At 37.1% G+C, this 22498-nt stretch overlaps 1 long non-coding RNA gene across 1 annotated transcript; it reads left to right on the top strand.

Moving 5' to 3' along the window:
- Positions 1-967: 967 nt before the first annotated feature.
- LOC142228479 (uncharacterized) lies at positions 968-1393 on the top strand. The gene is made up of 2 exons (XR_012720177.1): positions 968-1070; positions 1133-1393. It is a non-coding gene; the product is annotated as an uncharacterized LOC142228479 (long non-coding RNA).
- The last annotated feature ends 21105 nt before the right edge of the window (positions 1394-22498 follow it).

Genomic DNA, 22498 nt, shown 5'->3' with positions numbered 1-22498 from the left:
TTCGATTGTGGATGACAGTCTTCAGTAGAAGTTTCTACGCAATCCATGGTGGATGGTACATAAGCTTCGGCCTGGCCGAACTTGCGGCCGTATATACTTGTTGAGTTTAATATATATCCCGTATGGACTACATTGTCATTTAGAAGATAGTGTTAGGAAGTTTTAGGATACCTTGCCATCGGCAAGTGTTACCGCAACCCAAGTAATTCGATTGTGGGTGACAGTCTTTAGTACAAGTTTCTATACAATCCATGGTGGAGGGACTATACACCCAGAAAAAAGTGCCTTCGAAACTAAAGGAAACATTTTTCATCAACATAGTTTATCCATTTTATTTCCATTAAGGTAAATTTTTGTGAGAAATAATAAGATTTACTCGTTTCAGTAAAAAAATCCTAAACTGTAAGCAGTTAGGAATAGTTCATTAACTAGAATAAGGCATGGAATTTTACTCATACTATTTTCTTCGCGGGGTATAAGAATTTACTACTGAAAAAGAAAATTTTATTCACCGATAACAAAGCATTCGTAAAAATAAACAAAAACCGAACTAAAACCAAGTTTCCTCAAAATTAGTAAAATTTCTTATAAAATGATAATTGCGACTTCCTTTATAATAGAAACTTTCTCATATATACGAACAACACTTGGCTTAGAAAAATATTTTAGTTCATTCGTACTAAGAAGTATACAATCCTTTCAAAACTTAAGGAAACAAACTTGTTAGAATATAGGAAATTTTCCTATATTTATATTGTCTACCTGTAATCGATACCTGTCATCGTAAACGATGTGTTTGCGCGTGGGTGTAATCGATATGTTTGCGCGTGGTTTGTTTTTTTTTTAGTTGGAATCGCGTTGTTGTGGTATTGTTAAAAAATAATATGGTAAAATAATATAATAAATAGCAAATAAAATATATACAATATTTGTTATTTTAAATTAGTGAGAAAATTTTTCGTTTTTTTGAAAATAAATCTATCAATGTCGTGACGGTGTATAAAGGAAGAAAACACCAGCAGAATAACAACCCTTTCATTTGTCTTCATTTTGGAATCTTCAAATATCAGGTAATATTCAGTGACGCTAACCTTTTGTAACAAAAATGTTTTATCATTTTTTATATTTGTAGGTATTGAAATTGTAAAAGGAGGACAAAATCGTTAGGAAGCAACTTATTAAAAGTGAAAAGTACAAGAAGAAGATGAAAAAGTGCGTTTTACATTTGATAATATCACATGGAAATTGGAAATAGTGGAATAATAAACTAATATTTCAAGGACAGTCGATGCTGTTGATTCTTAATAAATATATTCAATATATTAATAAAACATGTCTTTTATTGAAGATAAAATTGCTTATATAAATAAATAAAATTGTATTTAAAAACGAAGGCAAGCAGTTCTAATTATGAAGTAAAAGTTTTACCACAAATATGTAAGATTTGTCCAAATGAATGAAAAAATTTCAATAAAATCATTCCATATATGAGTTCAAATCAGTTAAATTTTTTCATTCTGTAGTATAGTGGTACATAAATATAGGAAAATGTTAACTAATATATGGAATGCATTATACCTAATTTCTACGAAAATCACATCGTTCAAACAAATAAAAATGCCTTTGGCGCTATACGAAGTTCAACTTTCTTCACAATGAGTTCATTTTAACTTAAAGAAGTGGTCACTTTTTTCTGGGTGTATCATACCCTAAACCACCCTTACCATAGAAATAAAATTTTGAGAAAAAATTACATAGAAATAACATTTTGAAAAAAAATTTTATAGAAATAATATTTTGAAAAAAAATTCTATAGAGATACAATTTTGACAACATTTTCTATAGAAATAAAATGTTGACAAAATTTTCTATAGGAATAAAGTTATAACAAAAATTTCTATAGAAATATTTGTTTGGTAGATTTGTTGTAATTTGTGGTAATCTTCAAATTTTGTTAGATTTTTTTATGGCATGAGTGGTAACTGTTGTTACCACACATTGTTAAAGATCAAGCCTTGCCGGCTTTTAATTTCCTCCTCTAGAGCCACCAAAGTGTAAAAATTATTACAAAATGTCCCTAGATTGTGGTCCTACGTCCCTAGAAGACGCTAAATATTAGAAAAAACCTACATATAGGGAATGTCTCCTACTTCTAGCAACACTGGCTGTAGTTGATATTGCACCTACACTGAAAAAAATATTGTCGTGAGGTCAAAGATTTCATGTCTTTAAAATACGAATGCAAATTTTGCTTAGCATAAAAGACGCAATTCTTTAGTATAAAGTTTTTTTCTTTGACCAAAAGTAAATAAACTTTTCAATGAAGTCGTATTGTCCTTATAATTAAATGATTTGATTTAAAAATGGATATCATAACATGAAAGAAAAAATGTTTGGTCTAAGGTCAACTTGACTTTAATAATTCAGAAAAAATCTTTAAATTTACTGAAATTGTCTTTAAATTTGTTGTCTTTTTGCATCTTGACTACAAAGCAAAAAATCGTTCAAATATAGGACATGTTTTTCAACACTTTATTTTAAAGACTTTTTTACTTGAAACACAGCATAATTTCTAGTGGAAGTCGAGTCTTAATTTGGAAAATAAAGTTGTCGTTATTTCGTTTTTAAAGGACTTTGATAGCATATGAAGAAAAAAAGCTGAAAACCGAAAAATTAAAATTTGCTTCCTAGAAGCAAGTATCCTTACTTGTATTCTCCGCTTCTTTGGCTCGGAATCAATGCCAAAATGTTTAAAGTAAAGACAAAATCTTTGGAACCGGGTATGCTTTTTTTTCAGTGTAGAAACCGAAATTTTTATTCGATTTGCCTGAAATTGGATATCTGGAGGTATTTTAGGCCTGCAAAAGCCTTTATCGAATTTAGTTTTTATCGGTCCATTTTATGGGTAAAGCCTCCTAAAAGAAATTCATTATTTGAAAGACACAGCATCTTTGGCTCGGAATCAATACAAAAATCCTTGGGGGAAGGTCAAAAACTTTGAATCCAAGTAAATTTTTTAAGTGTCCTTTTTACTTCGTCATCATTGGCTATACTTCCTTATACTTCCGTAATTTATTATTTTTTTGTCAGCAGAATGCATTATAGCTTTCCCTAATGTTGAACATTGCATGGCCATATTTTTGGGCTTTATATGAACATAACAAGAAATGGGAAAATAAATAAATGAAATATTAAAAATATCCCTGTCTATAATGACTAAATTCAATATTAAATGGTTTTATGGCAAATTTTCCTCCCCCTACAACACAAAGGGGATATTCAATCGAGCATATGCATAAATTGTTTTCGACGAAGCCGCAGTGGCAAAATGGCAATCCATAGTCATGCAATATGGAATCGTAGGCTTCTATGGTACTAGTCCAACATTTGTGAGCATTTCCACCGAAGCATATCTCATTATTGTAACCCACCGACAGGAGATTTGTGGCAAAATAATTCAGTCAATTGTTTATAATTTTTGAATTTCGTTGAGTCTAGGGGAAAAAAGAGTTAGCCAAAAGAAATGTTCCAAAATAATGAATGTGGTCCATGAGACAATTAGAAAATATAAGGTAGGGCTAAGACCGGGAGTATGGAGTCGTGCCAAACTTGATTCCGACTCCGGTGTCTCAGACTTGACTGCTACTCCCATTCAAGTCTTTTGGATACAGAGATAGAGGTATACTATGCTTATATTCCGCAGATTGCGAGGTGCGCTCCAAGTATCCCGGCCTATCCCGAAATGAGACTTTAAAGCGAATTTTCAATTCACATTCTCTCATATGTAAGGACGAGATGGGTATAGTCCTGACAGAAGAAATTTATGATTTCACATTTAGCAAGGTGAAGGGGGATAAATGACTTATTCCGATTAACCCGTCATATTACTTGGTTCAGGTCACATGTCCATACACCCAGAGAAAGGTGTATGGACATGTTTCAAGAGCAAAATGTTATTTTTGGGAAGATAGGTTACTGAAGCGGGAAGCGGTATAGTCCCTGAAACCATCCCAAAGGCCTTTCTATAGATGGGAAGATGTCCGGCATTCAGAGATTAGGAAATTGGAAATTGGAACACACAGAGAAGGAATATGATCACCCCAAACAAGAGCAAATGTTGTTGTTGTTGTAACAGTTTTTAATGTAGTTTCGTCCGACGGGTAGGCTTAGCTGGGCAAGCAAAAAGGTGACGAGTGTCATGTGGCCCTTGATTACATATGGGACACACGTCAGCTACGCTGCTATCAATCACTGATAAGTATGAATTGAGGCGGCTGCACTTGCCTGATCTTAGTTGGGCCAAAACTACCCTTGTCTGCCGTGGGAGGTCTCTCTCCTCCGGTGCAATGGGCGACGGTCGGACTCCGAGAACAGGATTAACCTTGTAGCTTCTCACCGCTTCAGCTACAGTATCCTCATGAATCCTGTTCAGACCTGTCTGGTATGCTGCCTGATCTAGAGGCTCTCTTTTGTAACGCTGGATCTCTGGCTCTAGAAGGTGAAGACCCTTACATTCCTGGGTGGAGGTTGTCTATCCACCCAAGAGGTACTGCTTTGACAACATGTAGTTGTGTCGACGCACTGGGATGATCTTGGTCTCCGCATAAAGGTGATCCAGGGGCGTACTGCGGAGACATCCTGTTGCGGTTCTAAGGGCAGCGTTCTGAAAGGTCTGTATGTTATTCCACTGCGTATCGCTCGTTTGAGGTGTCCACACTGGCGCTGCATAGTTTACCACTGACCGGTCAATTGCCTTATATGTAGTTAACAAGGTTTCTTTGTCCGCACCCCAAATACTGCCGGAAAGCCACTTGAGGACCTTGTTTCTACCGCGAAGCTTATCACAAATTGCAGTGGCATGGGCGGACGACTTATATAGGCTGTTGAATGTGACCCCGAGAATCTTGGGGTAATTTGTTGTCGGAATTGTTTCGCCATCGAGTCTGACATTCAACTGCCTGCGTACTTCCGCCGTCCATGTAGTGAATAGTGTGGCTGAGGATTTGGTGGAAGATATCCTCAAATTTCTTGCAGTGAAATAACTGGTAAGATCAGCGAGGTAGACATTTAATCGATCGCAAATGTCATCAACAATGGGCCCGGATGCCATGATTGTGCAATCGTCCGCATAAGACACAATCTCGACGCCGTCAGGAGGTGGTGGAATCGAGGACAGGTAGAGGTTAAACAGTGCCGGAGATATCACCCCGCCCTGGGGAACTCCCTGTTTAACTCTACGGGGTTTTGACTTCTTGTCCCTGAATTCCACGTACGACTAGCGTCCACACATATAATTCAAAACCCAACGCTTCGCCCTTGCCGGTAGGGACGTGTTTTCGATGTCCTCGAATAATGTGGCATGGTTGACCGTATCGAACGCTTTCGATAGGTCAAGCGCCACGAGGACCGTCCTATGACACGGCTTGGGCTGGTTAAGTCCCCTATTGGTATGTGTCGAAATGTCATGTAAGGCCGTCGTTGTACTGTGTACCTTACGGAATCCATGTTGATGGTGGGCAGCTGGAAAATTCTCCACAAGGCTGGGGAGGAGTAGTGCCTCAAGTGTCTTGGTTACTGGCGAGAGAAGGGATATCGGTCTGTACGATTCACCTTTACTCGAATCTTTGCCTGGCTTCAGTAGTGGAATCACTCTTCCCATCTTCCAGACATCGGGTATAATGAGTGATTCCAAGGACAAATTGAGGAGTCTGGTCTGGTACTCAACTCCCAGTATTCCCAGATGCTTCAGCATTAGCATTGAAATTCCGTCGGGGCCCAGCGCCTTAGATTGCTTCGCGCTGTTGACGACATTGGTAACTTCGGCTGCGGTAAATTGTGGTGTGTCGTCGGCTCGGAGACCACGTATGCGACGAGTGGCTCTCCTTTTCGCTCTATCACTCTCGGGATGCTCGACAAACAGTCGGTTGAAGTATTTGGCGCATGTCTTCGGATCAGTCATAGTCACGTCGCCAAAGGTGACTGAAATCCCATCATCCCTTGTAGCGGGGTTCGAGAGGGCTCTCACTGTTGACCACAATTTACCAGTCCCTGTGCCTAAGTTACATTGCTTCAGGTGCTCTAACCAAGTGTTCCTCTTGTGCTCGTCGACAATCTTACTAATCTCTAGATTTAGTTTTCTGATTCTAGGATCAGCAGGGTTAGCACGACGGCGTTCACTACGCTCGTCTGCGAGTCCCGCCGCTTCGGCTGGGAAGTTGGGCCTCACTTGGGCAATTCGACCAGCGGGTATGAAGCGAGCGGCTGCTGCGTTGATGATGTCCCGGAACGCCCTTTGGGCAACATGAACATGAGGGGGGACGGGAGCTCACTGAAGCGGCAAAATGTTATTTTTCGGAGGTGAAAATGGAACATGTTTGCCCTTCAATTTCATAACATCTGAATGCCGGAAATCTACCCATCAATAGAAAGGCCTTTTAAATGGATTCAGAGATTATACCGCTTTCCGCTTCGGTGAACTACCGTTCTCCCCTCATGTTCACGTTGCCGTGATAAAGATCTAGGTCATTATCAATGCACGAGCCACCCGCTGATCGATTTGCGCAGGCGAGGCCTAAGCAAAGGAACTCGAAGACTAGGCCTCCTAATCCTAGAAACAGGGAACTAAATACAGAAATTAATAAGATAGTCGACCATCGTAAGCGTATACTAATGGCTAGCAGCTTAGGTTCAGAGTCACCTCGAAGTCACTTTTGGCTACAGTGACGGTGATTGATCCCAAGAGATTATTGAGGTTTTTCAAGCCACAATTTAGTGGCCATACCGAGAGTGATGGAACAATAAAGAGAACCAGTCATCGCATTCCTGGTCTTCCATCCAACGATCAATTGTGAAAAATAGGGGCTATTTTTCACAATTGAAGTTTCCGATGTCATCAATAGCGTCCTAGCATCTAAAACATTGTCTCCAAGGGATTTCGAAGTATCCAGGAATAATGGGAGTTGGATACTTGATCAGACTCCTCAATGTGTCATTTGAACCATCCATTATATCGAAAACGGTGGGGAGATTCCATTGCTAAAGACAGCAAAGACTCAAGCAAGGAGGAATTGTAGCGACCTTCTCTCACCTATAGTCACGGAACTTGATGCTTCTTCCCGAGTCTAGCGGAAAATTTTCCAGCCTTCAATCACCGGCATGGATTTCGAAAATTACAACTCACAACAACAGGTAAGCATGTCATTAGAAAACATAACAACAGGGGTCTTAACCATCACAGGGATTCTTATGGGGTCAGCTATGCCACAATAGTGTGGAGTACATATATGTAAGAACACTGCTTTTAGAACTTCGAAATGTTGTCATCGAAACAGAGAGCCTCCTTTGGATCATCAAGCTCAAGGTTCACTTTTGCGGAGACATCTCCACTTGTTGGCCGAATATCAATATGGTTTCTGCAAGAACAGGATTGCAACCATGACTTAGGTTAGGTTAGGTTAACCTAACCATGACTTAATAGCGAACATTGCAGGTAGACTACATATGCACGTAAAACTCTCGTAGGATTTGTCCAAAGGCATTGACATAGTAAGCCTTTTTAAGAGATTTTATGGATCACTCCACCCCAAATTATTGTAAGAGATGATGGGCTGACTGCACGCAGAGAAGGAATCTGATCACCACAAACTTGTTTCAAGAGCAAAATGTTTTTTTTTTGAACGGTGAACATGGAACATTTTTGTCGCAAAAATTTTGTTTTTTCGACCATCAACATGGTCGCCGAAATCATATACATAATCATCGAGAAAATAACATGGTATCATATTCCTTCTCTGGGTGTGTATGGCTGGTAGACAATCATCTAAGGAATTTCGAAAAAATTATTCGCCCCTCTAAGGAATTTCGGGATAAAAATTTTCATCTAGAATGAATAAACTAGGCATACATGGAGGAATAGTGTCTCCCTCCTTTTTAACATTTGTGTAGCGAGGCTTCTCTTCATCATCTCTTCACCAGATATCAACCTGGTAACCTATATGGAAGATTGTTCCATGATCACGTTAGATATCAAGATATCAGAAATCTCTGCCTTCAAAGCGACAGTAACAATTTTTACGTTACATATGACCCTTCCATGGCGAAACAATTCCGGCTAGGTTAGCTATAGTGGCAGCCCGATATATCAGGCTCACTTCGACTATTCAGTCCATTGTGATACCACAGTGTTGAACTTCTCTCTTATCACTGAGTGCTGCCCGATTCCCTGTTAAGCTCAATGACAAGGGACCTCTTTTTTATAGCAGAGTCCGAACGGCGTTTCAAATTGCAGTGAAACCACTTAGAAAAGCTTTGAAACACTGGGAAATGTCACCAGCATTACTAAGGTGGTATAAGCCAGAGTCCGAACGGCGTTCAAAACTGCAGTGAAACCACTTAGAGAAACTTTGAAACACTCAGAAATGTCACCAGCGTTACTAAGGTGGCATAATCCACCGCTGAAAAACTGGTGATCGGTCGAAGTAGGAATGGAAACCACGACCTTGTGTATGCAAGGCGGGCATGCTAACCATTGCACCACGATGGCTCGCATCGATCAATAGAAGGCGTTGTTAAAAATAGCCGAACCATGATACCGATATTTAAGGGATATATTGTTCAAATCAGTGATGTATGAAGATGATGGCGAAATATTTCTATCCGTTTGATTTGACAATAGTAGAAAAATGTGATGGCCAAGAAAACTATGTATTTTAACGCTTGGGCCCCTATAAAATCCTGCGTACTGCGTTTCAACTCCAAATGCTTCATTTGCACCATATGTCGTGGACTAAAGAGGAGAATAGTTTCTTTTCTCATATTTAGAAGATACACTGTACCTCTCAAGCAATCTTTTTAGAATGTAAAAAAAAGTATTTCATGTAAACATTATTCTAAACCTGATTTACTATCCCCAAAAAATACCCAAGTTCCCAATTCGAAAATTTTGTCCGCATTCACACAAAAATATCGCCAATTTTGGGGGATATCCCCAATACTGGCAACACTGCCTGCTTCTATAGCCAAAGATAATTGAGAAGAAGATGCAGTCTTGTCATAGCAAAACTGAAGCACCAGAGGACTCTGCCAACAAAATATCATAAAGTTTGCGTCGACGTGTCTCTCAAATGTACTGCCGTTTGCGTCGGAAAATATCATAACATTAGCTTTTTTCATAAATTTCTGAATAAAAACCCACAAAAGCAATACCAAAACGATTGTAGAAAATTAAAATAAAACGTATGCGTATTTTAAAGCGAATATTCATTATGGTTTTATGTGAATATTGCCGTTTTAAATTTATTCCTGGGCAGAGCTGCTTTGGAAAAAATTGACAAATAAAACAATTTTTTCTCATAGCCCTCTACACCTTGACATTTGTTTTCTCTTTATAAGAGCACAATGCTTAATCTTGTTATACTCAATTATCTTTGCTATAACTATAAATAAATTTATAATTATAGAAGCATATAGTTATAGTTAGCATGCCCATTGCACCACGGTGAATGGGCATGCTAACCATGGTGCAATGGTTTGCATGCCCGCCTTGCATACACAAGGTCGTGGGTTCGATTCCTGCTTCGACCAAACACCAAAAAAGTTTTTCAGTGGTGGATTATCCCACCTCAGTAATGCTGGTGACATTTCTGAGGGTTTCAAATCTTCTCTAAGTGGTTTCACGGCAATGTGGAATGCCGTTCGTATTCGGCTATAAAAAGGTGGTCCCTTGTCATTGAGCTTAACATGGAATCGGGCAGCACTCAGTGATAAGAGAGAAGTTCACCAATGTGGTATCACAACGGACTGAATAGTCTAAGTGAGCCTGATACATCGGGCTGCCACCTAACCTAACCTAACCTAAGTTTTTCCTTATTTATAAATGCCTTTTTCCACAAAACGAAGGGTCTTTTGAAATTTCATTTGGACAAAATGCGAACGCATCGAGTTAGAGAAACCCAATTTTAGAGATTACGTTACGTTTTCGTTCGCATTGACTTTCGTTTCGATTAGATACCCCTTCTTATTCTTCTTTATTTGCAAATCCGTTATCCGGATATAAGCGATCATACAATAAGTTAAACAAAAATGTTAATAATTTCATTTCATAAACAGCTCTCGACTTCTTGCAGCTGATATCATATTACATTCATCCCGGTAGCCTGTCCATTCTTGAATGTTTTTCAGCCAGTTTACTTCTCACCTGGCTCTTCCTCGTTGTCCTTCTATTTTTATGATCCCTTTATGATGGTTTGCAGAATTCTGTATTTGTTATTTCTCATGAGGTGTCCCAAGTATGCAATTTTTCGAGTTTTAACATGCCGTAGCAATTGTCTCTCCAATCTCAATCTTCTTAAAACTTCGTGGTTTGGTACACGATCTGTCCAAGCAATTTTCAAAATTTTTCGATACACCCATATTTCGAAGGATTCAAGTCTCATCTCATCAATATTTTTAATAGTCCATGTCTCAACTGCGTAGAGTAGTACCGACCAAATATAGGATTTTACAAATCTGACCTTTGTAGAGAGGTTTATGTCATGGTTTGTAAAAACCTTTTTATATTCGAACAAGTGAGTAAAGTAGAAAGTCGAGCGGGCCGACTATATCATACCCTAAACCCCCACTGAATTAGTAAACATAAGCATTTATGGGGTATCATTGGTATAGGTTTTGGAGAATATAAAGGGGGGTGTCTTGTCACAATCTGAGCAGAAATGTCTAATATTAGGAGCTATAGTTTATTTTGCACCAAAAGAGTTAGTATGCCACTAATATTGAGTCCATTATTAAAAAAGAGGTAATCGGTCAATTATTTGTGGGTGATAAATCCAAATTTCTGCAAATAGGGCAATAGATTTATGTAAGAGCTAAATGTAAGTCTAAATAGGATCAGCTAGTACATCAAAATTTGAATAACATAGATTAATAAATAAGAGTATTATGGCCAAATATGACAAAATCGAGCGTTGCATATATATGGGACCTATATCTAAATCTGAACCAATTTGTATAATATTTTGTAGGTATGATTGATACCAGAGAAGGTCACTTTGTGTACAATTTGAGTACGATCAGTTAATAAATGAGGCCCCTATGGTCAAAAATAAGGTTATTAGGGGCAAATTTTTAAAAATCGGGCGATACATATATAAGGGAGCTATATCTACATTTGAACCGATTTCGATGAAATTTTGCACATACAGTTAGTGCTATGGAAGATTACATTTAGCCAACCTTGGTTACGATCGGTTGATAAATAAGGGTTTTACGGCCAAATTTGGCAAAATCGGGCGATACATATATATGGGAGCTATATCTAAATCTGAACCGATTTCGATGAAATTTCGCACATACAGTTAGAGCTATAGAATATCACATTTAGCAAACTTTGAGTACGATCGGTTGATAAATAATATATATATATATATATATATATATATATATATATATATATATATATATATATATATATATATATATATATATATATATATATATATATATATATATATATATATATATATATATATATATATATATATATATATATATATATATATATATATATATATGGGAGCTATATCTAAATCTGAACCCATTTCGATTATTTTTGGCACATATTGTCAGTACCATAAAAGATTAGAGTAAGCCAAGTTTGAGAAGATCGCTTAATAAATAAGGTTTCTATGGCCAAATTTGGGAAAATCGGGCGATACATATATATGGGCCGATTTCGATGAAATTTTGCAGACTTAAAGGGTGATGAAAAAGTTTACTATGTGCAAAATTTGATGACGATCGGTTTGTAAAAAAGCGCAACGTGAATCCATTTGTCGAAATCGGGCGATACATATATATGGGAGCTATATCTAAATTTGATCAGATTTCTTCCAAATTCAATAGCGCTCGTCCTTGTGCCCAAAAAACATCCTGTACCAAATTTCATCCAAGTCGGTTAATAATTGCGACCGGAATCCTGTGAACAACAAATACATGGACAGACGGACGGACGGACACCAAGCGCTAGATCGACTCAGGAGGTGATTCTGAGTCGATCGGTATATATTTTATGGGGTCTAAAATCAATATTTCTGGTAGGCACATTTTTTTCCCGATCAAACTTATTATACCCTGACCACTATGTGGTTTAGGGTATAAAAAGGCATCTCTGGCCATCTCTATACGGCGTTTAATTTCCTTCGAAGAATCCCATTTTTCGTTTAATATTACCCCAAGGTATGTGAAGTTTGTGACTCGTTCGATAATGTTGTTATTAATTTTTAGTGTGGTGTGACCGTGATCATCTTTTTTACTCACAACCATATTTTTCGTTTTTTATATATTTTTTTCAGACCATATAATTCGCTCATATATAAGTTTGTCCACGAGCCTTTGTAAAACAGATATATTGGTAGCTATTATCACGGTGTCATCTGCATACCGTATGTTGTTTATTGGTAGTCCTTGTATTTTTATGCCTATTCGTTCCTTTTCAATAGCTTCGTTAAATATTTTTTAAAATATCCCTTTTAGAGAAACTAAAATCAGCTGTTTTTCGTTTTGTATGCGAACGAAGACTAGAATTCGGATAAATGTCGCTCTGCAATGGGAATGGTGATTTAATGAAATATTTTGTATCACCCTGTGTCACAACTACCGCCGTTCGTCTATAGAAATTGATGTGTCATGTCAAGAAACAATTTCAGTTTAAATGTCATTTTCCTCTAATCACATTCGACATGAAGTCACTCATATCGGTTATTAAAGAAATCACCATCCTCCTCATTCATTGAAAGATGGGTGCAGTGAGTGTTATTTGTATACCATGGTTATGAATAATTTGCTATATGGCTTTGAATTGTAGGCACCTTGTGACTATTTGTCATTCATTTTGAATTGAAATTATTTAATTTTGTAAAACAATACCATACAATACGAATAAACGCAAAAACAAAGACAGTTAACAATGTTGTTAATCTGTAATTGCATCCTATGTCAGAGTCGTCATGCCTTATAGGGTAATAAATAAACATCTGTATATATACAGTCATGAATGGCCGGGCCGAATTTTAATTAAATATCCAACAGCATGAATCAATCATAGTTTCTGTTGGAATATTCGTAGTATTTTGCATAGAAAATAGCACGCCTAGTAGCAAAAGGCTGCAGCCAAAGTCCAGGGGAGAATTTTTCCGATACATATTCGCCTATTATCGGCTGTAGCTTTCGAAAATGATTTTGAAATACACCAAGTAGATTTTGTAACTACTTGTTTGAATGGTGATCTAGAAAAGCATGTATTTACGGAAATTCCAGAATATTTCTATGAAGTTCTCAAAAAATTTGCTAAGAGTGAAACACTTGGAACATGTCCACATGAAAATAATCGAACACAAGAAGGATGAATAAAATCAGAAAACTTCTGAGATCCTGTATGCAAACTTTGAAAAGCACTGTATGATCTGCGACAGTCCGGGTTGAAGTGGTATCAAAAACTTAAAATGAAATTGAAACAAATAGGATTAGTTTGATCAAATGTAGACCCATGTCTACCCTACGGAAAATTGGTGCAAATTGCCACTGACGGACCCACCACAGAACTGGTACTGATGCTCCAGTTAGTTGCAATTTTTAAATATTCGTAATTTATTGATTTCCGTACTCGCTTGATATTAACATCTTTTTGGATCTACACGGGCGAAAAGGACTGTTTTTCATATGTTTGGGTGTAAAAATTATATGTTTGCAACTCAACTTTTTTAACACAATATTTTTAAGTGCAAGCATACAATGTTCATAAAGTAGCATAACATGTTTGGGACATATCCCGTAGGGTACGATATATGGGAACCTTACCTACCTCTGAACAGATTTCGATGAATTTCTGCATAATTAAGCAATGGCAAATAAGATTGCAATGTGCAAAATTTGACGACGATCGGTTAGTAAAAAAGCGCAATGACCCTTTTTCGAAATCGGGCGACACATATGTATGCACAGAAAATAATTTCCGTAGTTAGACTAACGCTAAATTTAACCTGTTTTTATTGGAAAAAAATTATTGGCTGGTAGTTATACCCTGCGCCACACTGTGGAACAGGGTATTATAAGTTAGTGCATATGTTTGCAGCACCCAGAAGGAGACGAGATAGACACATGGTCCCAGGGTGGGCTCCTGAGTCGATATAGCCATGTCCGTCTGTCCGTGAACACATTTTTGTAATCAAAATCTAGGTCGCAGTTTTAGTCCAATCGACTTCAAATTTGGCACAAGTATGTGTTTTGGCTCAGAATAGAACCCTATTGATTTTGGAAGAAATCGTTTCAGATTTAGATATAGCTCCCATATATATATTTCGCCCGATATGGACTTATATGGCCCCAGAAGCCAGAGTTTTACCCTAATTTGCTTAACATTTTGCACAAGGAGAACAATTAGTTCTATAGTCAAGTGTGCCAAATTTTATTTAAATCGGTTCAGATTTAGATATAGCTCCCATATATATCGTTCGCCCGATTTACACTCATATGACCACAGTGGCCAATCTTTTACTCCGATTTAATTGAAATTTTGCACAGGGAGTAGATTTAGCATTGTAGCTATGCGTGCCAAATTTGGTTGAAATCGGTTCCGATTTAGATATAGCTCCCATATATAGCTTTCGCCCGATTTACACTCATATGACCACAGAGGCCAATTGTTAACTCCGATTTAATTGAAATTTTGCACAGGGAGTAGATTTAGCATTGTAGCTATGCGTGCCAAATTTGGTTGAAATCGGTTCAGAATTAGATATAGCTCCCATATATATGTTTTTCTAATTTCGACAAAAATGGTCAAAATACTAACATTTTCCTTGTAAAATCGCCACTGCTTAGTCGAAAACTTGTAAAATGACTCTAATTTTCCTAAACTTCTAATACATATGTATATATCGAACGATAAGTCATAAATAAAGTGTTGCGAAGTTGCCTCAAAATTGGTTCAGATTTAAATGTTTCACATATTTATACCCTTCACCACTACTGTGGTACAGGTTATAATAAGTTTGTGCATTTGTATGTAACGCCAAGAAGGAAAAGTCTGAGACCCATCGTTTAGTATACCGATCGTCTTATAATTAAATTCTGAGTCGATTTAGCGATGTCCGTCTATCTGTCTGTCTGTCTGTCTGTCTGTCTGTCCGTCTGTCTGTCTGTCTGTTGATGTATTTTTGTGTGCAAAGTACAGCTCGCAGTTTTAGTCCGATTGTCCTAAAATTTGGTATAGGGTCCTGTTTCGACTCAAAGACGATCCCTATTTATTTTGGAAAAAATCGGTTCAGATTTAGATATAGCTGCCATATATATTTTTCACCGATCTGGTCATAATTGGCGTGTATATCAACCGATCTTCCTAAAATTCCGTACATCCGAATATTTTATGAGTCTCAAAAAACTTGCAAAATATCAGCCAAATCGGATCAGATTTAGATATAGCTCCCATATATATGTTTTTCTGATTTCGACAAAGATGATCAAAATACCAACATTTGCCACTGCTTAGTCGAACAGTTGAAAAATGACTCTAATTTTCCTAAACTTCTAACACATATATATATCGAGCGATAAATCATAATTAAACTTTTGCGAAGTTTCCTTAAAATTGCTTCAGATTTAAACGTTTCCCATATTTTTTTACTAAAATTGTGTTCCACCCCAGTACATTAGCCAACTTAAATTTGGAGTCTATAGATTTTGTAGGTCTATCAAATTCTGTCCAGATCGAGTGATATTTAAATGTATGTATTTGGGACAAACCTTTATATATACCCCCCAACACATTTGACGGATGTGATATGGTATCGAAAACTTATATCTAAAAAGTGGTGCAGGGTATAATATAGTCGGCCCCGCCCGACTTTAGACTTTCCTTACTTGTTTTTTACTAACATTGTGTTTCACCCTAGTGCATTAGCCGACTTAAATTTTGAGTCTATAGATTTTGTAGAAGTCCATCAAATTCTGTCCAGATCGAGTGATATTTAAATGTATGTATTTGGGACAAACCTTTATATTTAGCACCCAACACATTTGACGGATGTGATTTGCTATCGAAAATTTAGGTCTACAAAGTGGTGCAGGGTATAATGTAGTCGGCCCCGCCCGACTTTAGACTTTCCTTACTTGTTTTTCTTTTCGAAATTTTCTACAGCTTAATGAAATCTTACTTTTTTAAGTATGTCTCAAAAATTTTATGAACATAAGTTCAATATGAACTAAGGCAAACGAAGATTTTCGTACGATTCCCAAAAATAGTAAGAATGAACTACTGTATGGTTAAAATGGTGAAAATGATTTACTTCTTTACTTTTAATTCATTTTTTGCTTCTATGAGAGGATGTAATTTCGTGAACTGCAGTTAAAAAGTGCAACAGGGCATTAAATTTTCCTGGTTTTAACAACGCTTTGTGGAAATCTCAAAGTGTGGAGTAAAATTTAGTTCAATTTTCGTGCGAGGTAGTTCATTCTTCCTATAAAACAGATCACTTTTTTTCGGTGTGGGAGCTATATTTAAATTTGATCGGATTCAATAGCGTTCGTCCTTGTGCCAAGAAAACACCTCGTACCAATTTTCAACAAAACCGTTTAATAAATCCGACTGGAATCCTGCGAACAGTAAATACATGGACAAAAGGACGGACGGACACCAAGGGCTAGATCGACTCAGGGGGCGATTCTGAGTCGATCGGCATATATTTTATTGGGTCTAAAATCAATATTTTTGCTTGGCACATTATTTGGCAGATCAAAGTTATTATGTTGTACCCTGACCACTATGTGGTTTAGGGTATAATTAATTGGATCAATTAAATTCGTGATTGAATCAGAAATAAAAGTTTTTATGTGTACACTAATAGAAAAATTGCGTTCCACAATCGTGAACGGACGGTGACAAAATGAAACGGAAACGTTCACAAAAAATCAAAACGGAATGTTCACGATTTTGTCCACGGGCGTTCACGATTTCATGAACGGCATTCGTTTTTCTTTTTCCATGAAAATTCTTAAAATAATCGTTAGACGTTGTTATGGCAATTCCGCCGGTGGTGCAATGAGTTAAAGCGACTGTTAACGCGTATGGTGCACACAACACAGGTTCGAGTCACGGTGGCGGAAATCTTTTTTTTTTTTTTTAATTTTGTTTATAAATTCGTAACCATTACGTTTTCAGATCATGAACGCTCGTTGTTGTTTTGACAACGGATGGTGTCATTTTAACGTTGTCAGATTGACCCCGTCTGTTCTCAGTTTGACAACACATGTGTGTTGATTCACTTTCATGAACGAAACGTTTTGAAATGACAACGCCGTTCATGATTTTTTCTATGGGTGTAGGCAGACGACATCAAGTTCTGCATCTATAATTACCATATTGATTTGAGTTTTGGAGGAATCTTAAATTTCTGGGCTAAGAGCACAAAACAAAAAAAAATCCGACGAAAAACGCTTATCATATGATTTGAAATCTAAATTCTGTAGATTTTTACCTCCACTATTCGAATAACTACGAAAGTTTTTGGTGAAACAATTCTGGTATTGTTTTCCTTCCTGGTGGGTTCAGTTGTTTTTTGTTTGAATGTAGAGTCGTATTTTTGGTCATCTTTTTCTCTAGAAACATTACTTTCTACTTTCCCTCTTACCTTCAATCTGTAATTCAATGTTTATTTATAGCACTTGTCAAAATTCAAATTAAAATGGTGCTACTTAATTAACTCGATTTCAATGATAGCGAATGATCCAGTGTTTACCATACGAACGGACTCATTCCAATGGGCAAAGAATTTTCTATAAAATTCCATTTCATATTATTGTGATTATCAATTTAAATCACTCCACTCACTCTATGTCTAAGTTACCACCCCTTTTCAATGGATATATGAATGAGACAAAATATCCATCTGGATGTAAATCAAACTGATTACGATGATGTTGGAAGGATAACAAGACAAGAACAAAAGCCAAAAAAAAAAAAAACCGGCCACACTACACACATTCCTCAGCCCCGGTAGATATGGACCAGGGCATTGGCATAGTCAAGAAGTCAACAATGACAATGATTTAGATAATTTTATTTATTATACCCCAGGGGGTACTGAGTAACAACAACAGCAAACACCAACCATATAGCTATGCTTGGCTACAACAAAACAAAGCCAATAGTCACCGACAACAACAACATCTCAAAACAACAATGTTTACATTCTCGTTAGTATGAATAAGTGTGTGCGTGTGTGTATGGGGATGTAGTCCATTGAATATGAAATTGGAAGTGTGATGAGTCTCAACTCTCAGCTCTCTCCTAAGTGATTACAAAGAGGTCTCAACTACTTCAAAAAATACAAAGAATCAATGTTGATGGCAAAACAAGGGATGCAGTTTGTTTAGCTGCGTTGGTGTTAACATCGACAACAACAACAACAAGAGCACATTACAAAAAGAAATTACCAATGTTTAAGATGAACAAATCACAGATGTGATGGAAACCCAAGTTTTTATTACAAGAATCATTTCGCGCGTTAACCGCCTTTATCCTTTGTCACAAAGAAGGAACAAGTGTTTCGCCAGTTGTTTAAACGCATATGTAGTCTACAGTCTACAGTCTCCAGGGTCTATTGGTATACTAGAGGTGTGTGTGCGTGGCTGTGTGTGGGTGGACCAAAATTCAGGAGAACGTGATATTCTCAATGTTTTTTTCCTTTTTTCAATCACTCCTTCCATTTGTGGCTAACCACCTCTGTGACTGTGTCGATTTCATCAATAATTGATAAAAATTATGTGAAGATTAGAAACTTGAGTACCTTAGGGAGCCAAGTTCATAACGAAGATATAGTCCCAATACACTCATAACATTCATCCAACAACTACCACGAAATCCATGTTCCGCTCTTAGAAGAAATCACTTAGATATTTTTACAAGAGAGAGAGAGAGAAAGAGGTTCGATGAATATTTTGAAATTCATACCACATGGTATTACCAAAAAAAATGCAATTCTTTGATTTCATGTGAAACTGCCCTACCCTCAAAAAAGTTTACTTTGATCCAAAGATTTTGACTTTCCCTTAAAGATTTTGGTATTGATACCGAGCCAAAGATGCGACTTCTTTAAAATAAAGATAATTTTTAGGAACCTGTGTAGCTTGTAATCTAAGATCAATAAACTTAAATTTAGGATACAGATCTCATTTATGGAATTTACTTTTTATTTTTGCGATGTATTAATAAAGTAATTCACGTACAAACAATAGAGTACACAGAAACAAGTATATACAGTAGTAAGTTCGGCCGGGCCGAATCTTAAATACCCACCACCATGAATCAAATATAATAGTTTACTATATTACATGTTAGCCTGATACCGAAACAGGCAATTGACGTCCAAATGCATTATATCTAATTATACAATTATTTTTCGAGCTTTATGGACAGATATAGATTAAGGAACATGGTTAATAGAGCCATTGAAAAGAAAACGCCAGATACAAATCTATACACGCCTGGACTGTACATGTTTCGGTTCGGGCGAATGAACCTTTCCACAGCCTTTAGTATAGATCTGGCTGGGAGAGATAACTCAATTTTGGGCCCTTTATGCTAACTCCTTATGGAGAAAACATTTGGGAAATTTCCTCTTACAAATTGAATCATCTTTTCTCCCACTGTACATCATCTTTTCATATAACTTACAAGTCCCTTAATCTTATTTTTATTTCGTTTTGTTACATAGTAATGCAACAACACGAAATTTATTTTTAGAAAGCTAATTTGTTAGAATTCACCTAAGTGGTGAACAGTCGAACAATGCTTATTGTTTCTACAGTCAACTACAACATATGACAATTAACAGAAACTGGTTTCCAGGATACAACAACAATTCTAACGCGTACATTAGTCGTGTTTTTCCTAGTTTTACGACGGGCTCATCGTTGCTTATTATATTACATGTTAGCCTGATACCGAAACAGGCAATTGACGTCCAAATGCATTATATCTAATTATACAATTATTTTTCGAGCTTTATGGACAGATATAGATTAAGGAACATGGTTAATAGAGCCATTGAAAAGAAAACGCCAGATACAAATCTATACACGCCTGGACTGTACATGTTTCGGTTCGGGCGAATGAACCTTTCCACAGCCTTTAGTATAGATCTGGCTGGTATAGTATAGTTTCTGTTAATTGTCATATGTTGTAGTTGACTGTAGAAACAATAAGCATTGTTCGACTGTTCACCACTTAGGTGAATTCTAACAAATTAGCTTTCTAAAAATAAATTTCGTGTTGTTGCATTACTATGTAACAAAACGAAATAAAAATAAGATTAAGGGACTTGTAAGTTATATGAAAAGATGATGTACAGTGGGAGAAAAGATGATTCAATTTGTAAGAGGAAATTTCCCAAATGTTTTCTCCATAAGGAGTTAGCATAAAGGGCCCAAAATTGAGTTATCTCTCCCAGCCAGATCTATACTAAAGGCTGTGGAAAGGTTCATTCGCCCGAACCGAAACATGTACAGTCCAGGCGTGTATAGATTTGTATCTGGCGTTTTCTTTTCAATGGCTCTATTAACCATGTTCCTTAATCTATATCTGTCCATAAAGCTCGAAAAATAATTGTATAATTAGATATAATGCATTTGGACGTCAATTGCCTGTTTCGGTATCAGGGTAACATGTAATATAATAAGCAACGATGAGCCCGTCGTAAAACTAGGAAAAACACGACTAATGTACGCGTTAGAATTGTTGTTGTATCCTGGAAACCAGTTTCTGTTAATTGTCATATGTTGTAGTTGACTGTAGAAACAATAAGCATTGTTCGACTGTTCACCACTTAGGTGAATTCTAACAAATTAGCTTTCTAAAAATAAATTTCGTGTTGTTGCATTACTATGTAACAAAACGAAATAAAAATAAGATTAAGGGACTTGTAAGTTATATGAAAAGATGATGTACAGTGGGAGAAAAGATGATTCAATTTGTAAGAGGAAATTTCCCAAATGTTTTCTCCATAAGGAGTTAGCATAAAGGGCCCAAAATTGAGTTATCTCTCCCAGCCAGATCTATACTAAAGGCTGTGGAAAGGTTCATTCGCCCGAACCGAAACATGTACAGTCCAGGCGTGTATAGATTTGTATCTGGCGTTTTCTTTTCAATGGCTCTATTAACCATGTTCCTTAATCTATATCTGTCCATAAAGCTCGAAAAATAATTGTATAATTAGATATAATAGTTTACTTTGAAAATTTCAGGGGACATTTCAGATGACAGATATTTTCCCAAGCAGATCAGTTCAACCAGTATGCTTCCCACAGATAAATGTAAAGATTTTACCTATGAAGACTAGATCAGATTCTGAATTTATAAGAACCATTTTTTGTTTGAGTTTTAGAGGAATCATAAACATCTCTTGTAAGTGTGCAAGAAAATGATGAAATAACGCCTTGATTTGAAATCTAAAATATGTGAATTTTCATTCCAATTATTTAAAACATGTAAGGATACCCACAGTCATCAGCACATTTAATTGTAGTTCTAGAGTCTAGACCCCATATCGGAGGGCCGGTTTATAAAGGGTGATACGGTCAAAATTTGGTCAATATGAACTTGACGTATTTCTTTCCATTTTGCATTTAAAAAAACCTGAACACCCCTCATTTTGAAGGAATTCACTCTTCATTTGTCAAAATGCCGTCCAAGCAAGAAGAGCAGCGTATCAAAATTTTGCTCGCGCATCGCGAAAATCCGAGCTACTCGCACGCAAAGCTGGCAAAATCGCTAAAAGTTGCCAAATCAACCGTTACAAATGTAATTAAAGTGTTTGGGGAACGTTTGTCGACGGCCAGGAAGTCTGGATCGGGGGGAAATCGAAAACCGGAAGCCGCTGAGACGACAAAGAGAGTTGCCGGTAGTTTCAAGCGAAACCCTAACCTCTCTCTCCGAGATGCCGCAAATAAGCTGGGTGTATCGTCTACAACCGTGCATCGAGCCAAAAAACGAGCCGGACTATCGACTTACAAGAAGGTAGTGACTCCAAATCGCGATGATAAACAAAATACGACGGCCAAAGCGCGATCCCGGAGGCTGTACACGACGATGCTGACGAAGTTTGACTGCGTGGTAATGGACGACGAAACCTACGTCAAAGCCGACTACAAGCAGCATCCGGGACAGGAGTTTTATACGGCAAAAGGAAGGGGAAAGGTAGCAGATATTTTTAAGCACATAAAACTGTCAAAGTTCGCAAAGAAATATCTGGTTTGGCAAGCCATCTGTACCTGTGGCTTGAAAAGCAGAATTTTCATAGCTTCCGGAACTGTCAACCAAGAAATTTACGTGAAAGAGTTTTTGAATAAACGTCTGCTGCCTTTCCTGAAGAAACACGGTTGTTCCGTACTGTTTTGGCCGGATTTGGCATCTTGCCATTACGGCAAAGAGACGACTCCACGCCGCCAACAA

Source organism: Haematobia irritans, chromosome 3, assembly GCF_050003625.1.
Source record: "Haematobia irritans isolate KBUSLIRL chromosome 3, ASM5000362v1, whole genome shotgun sequence".
NCBI lineage: Eukaryota > Metazoa > Arthropoda > Insecta > Diptera > Muscidae > Haematobia > Haematobia irritans.
This window is presented reverse-complemented; position numbering and strand designations above follow the sequence as displayed.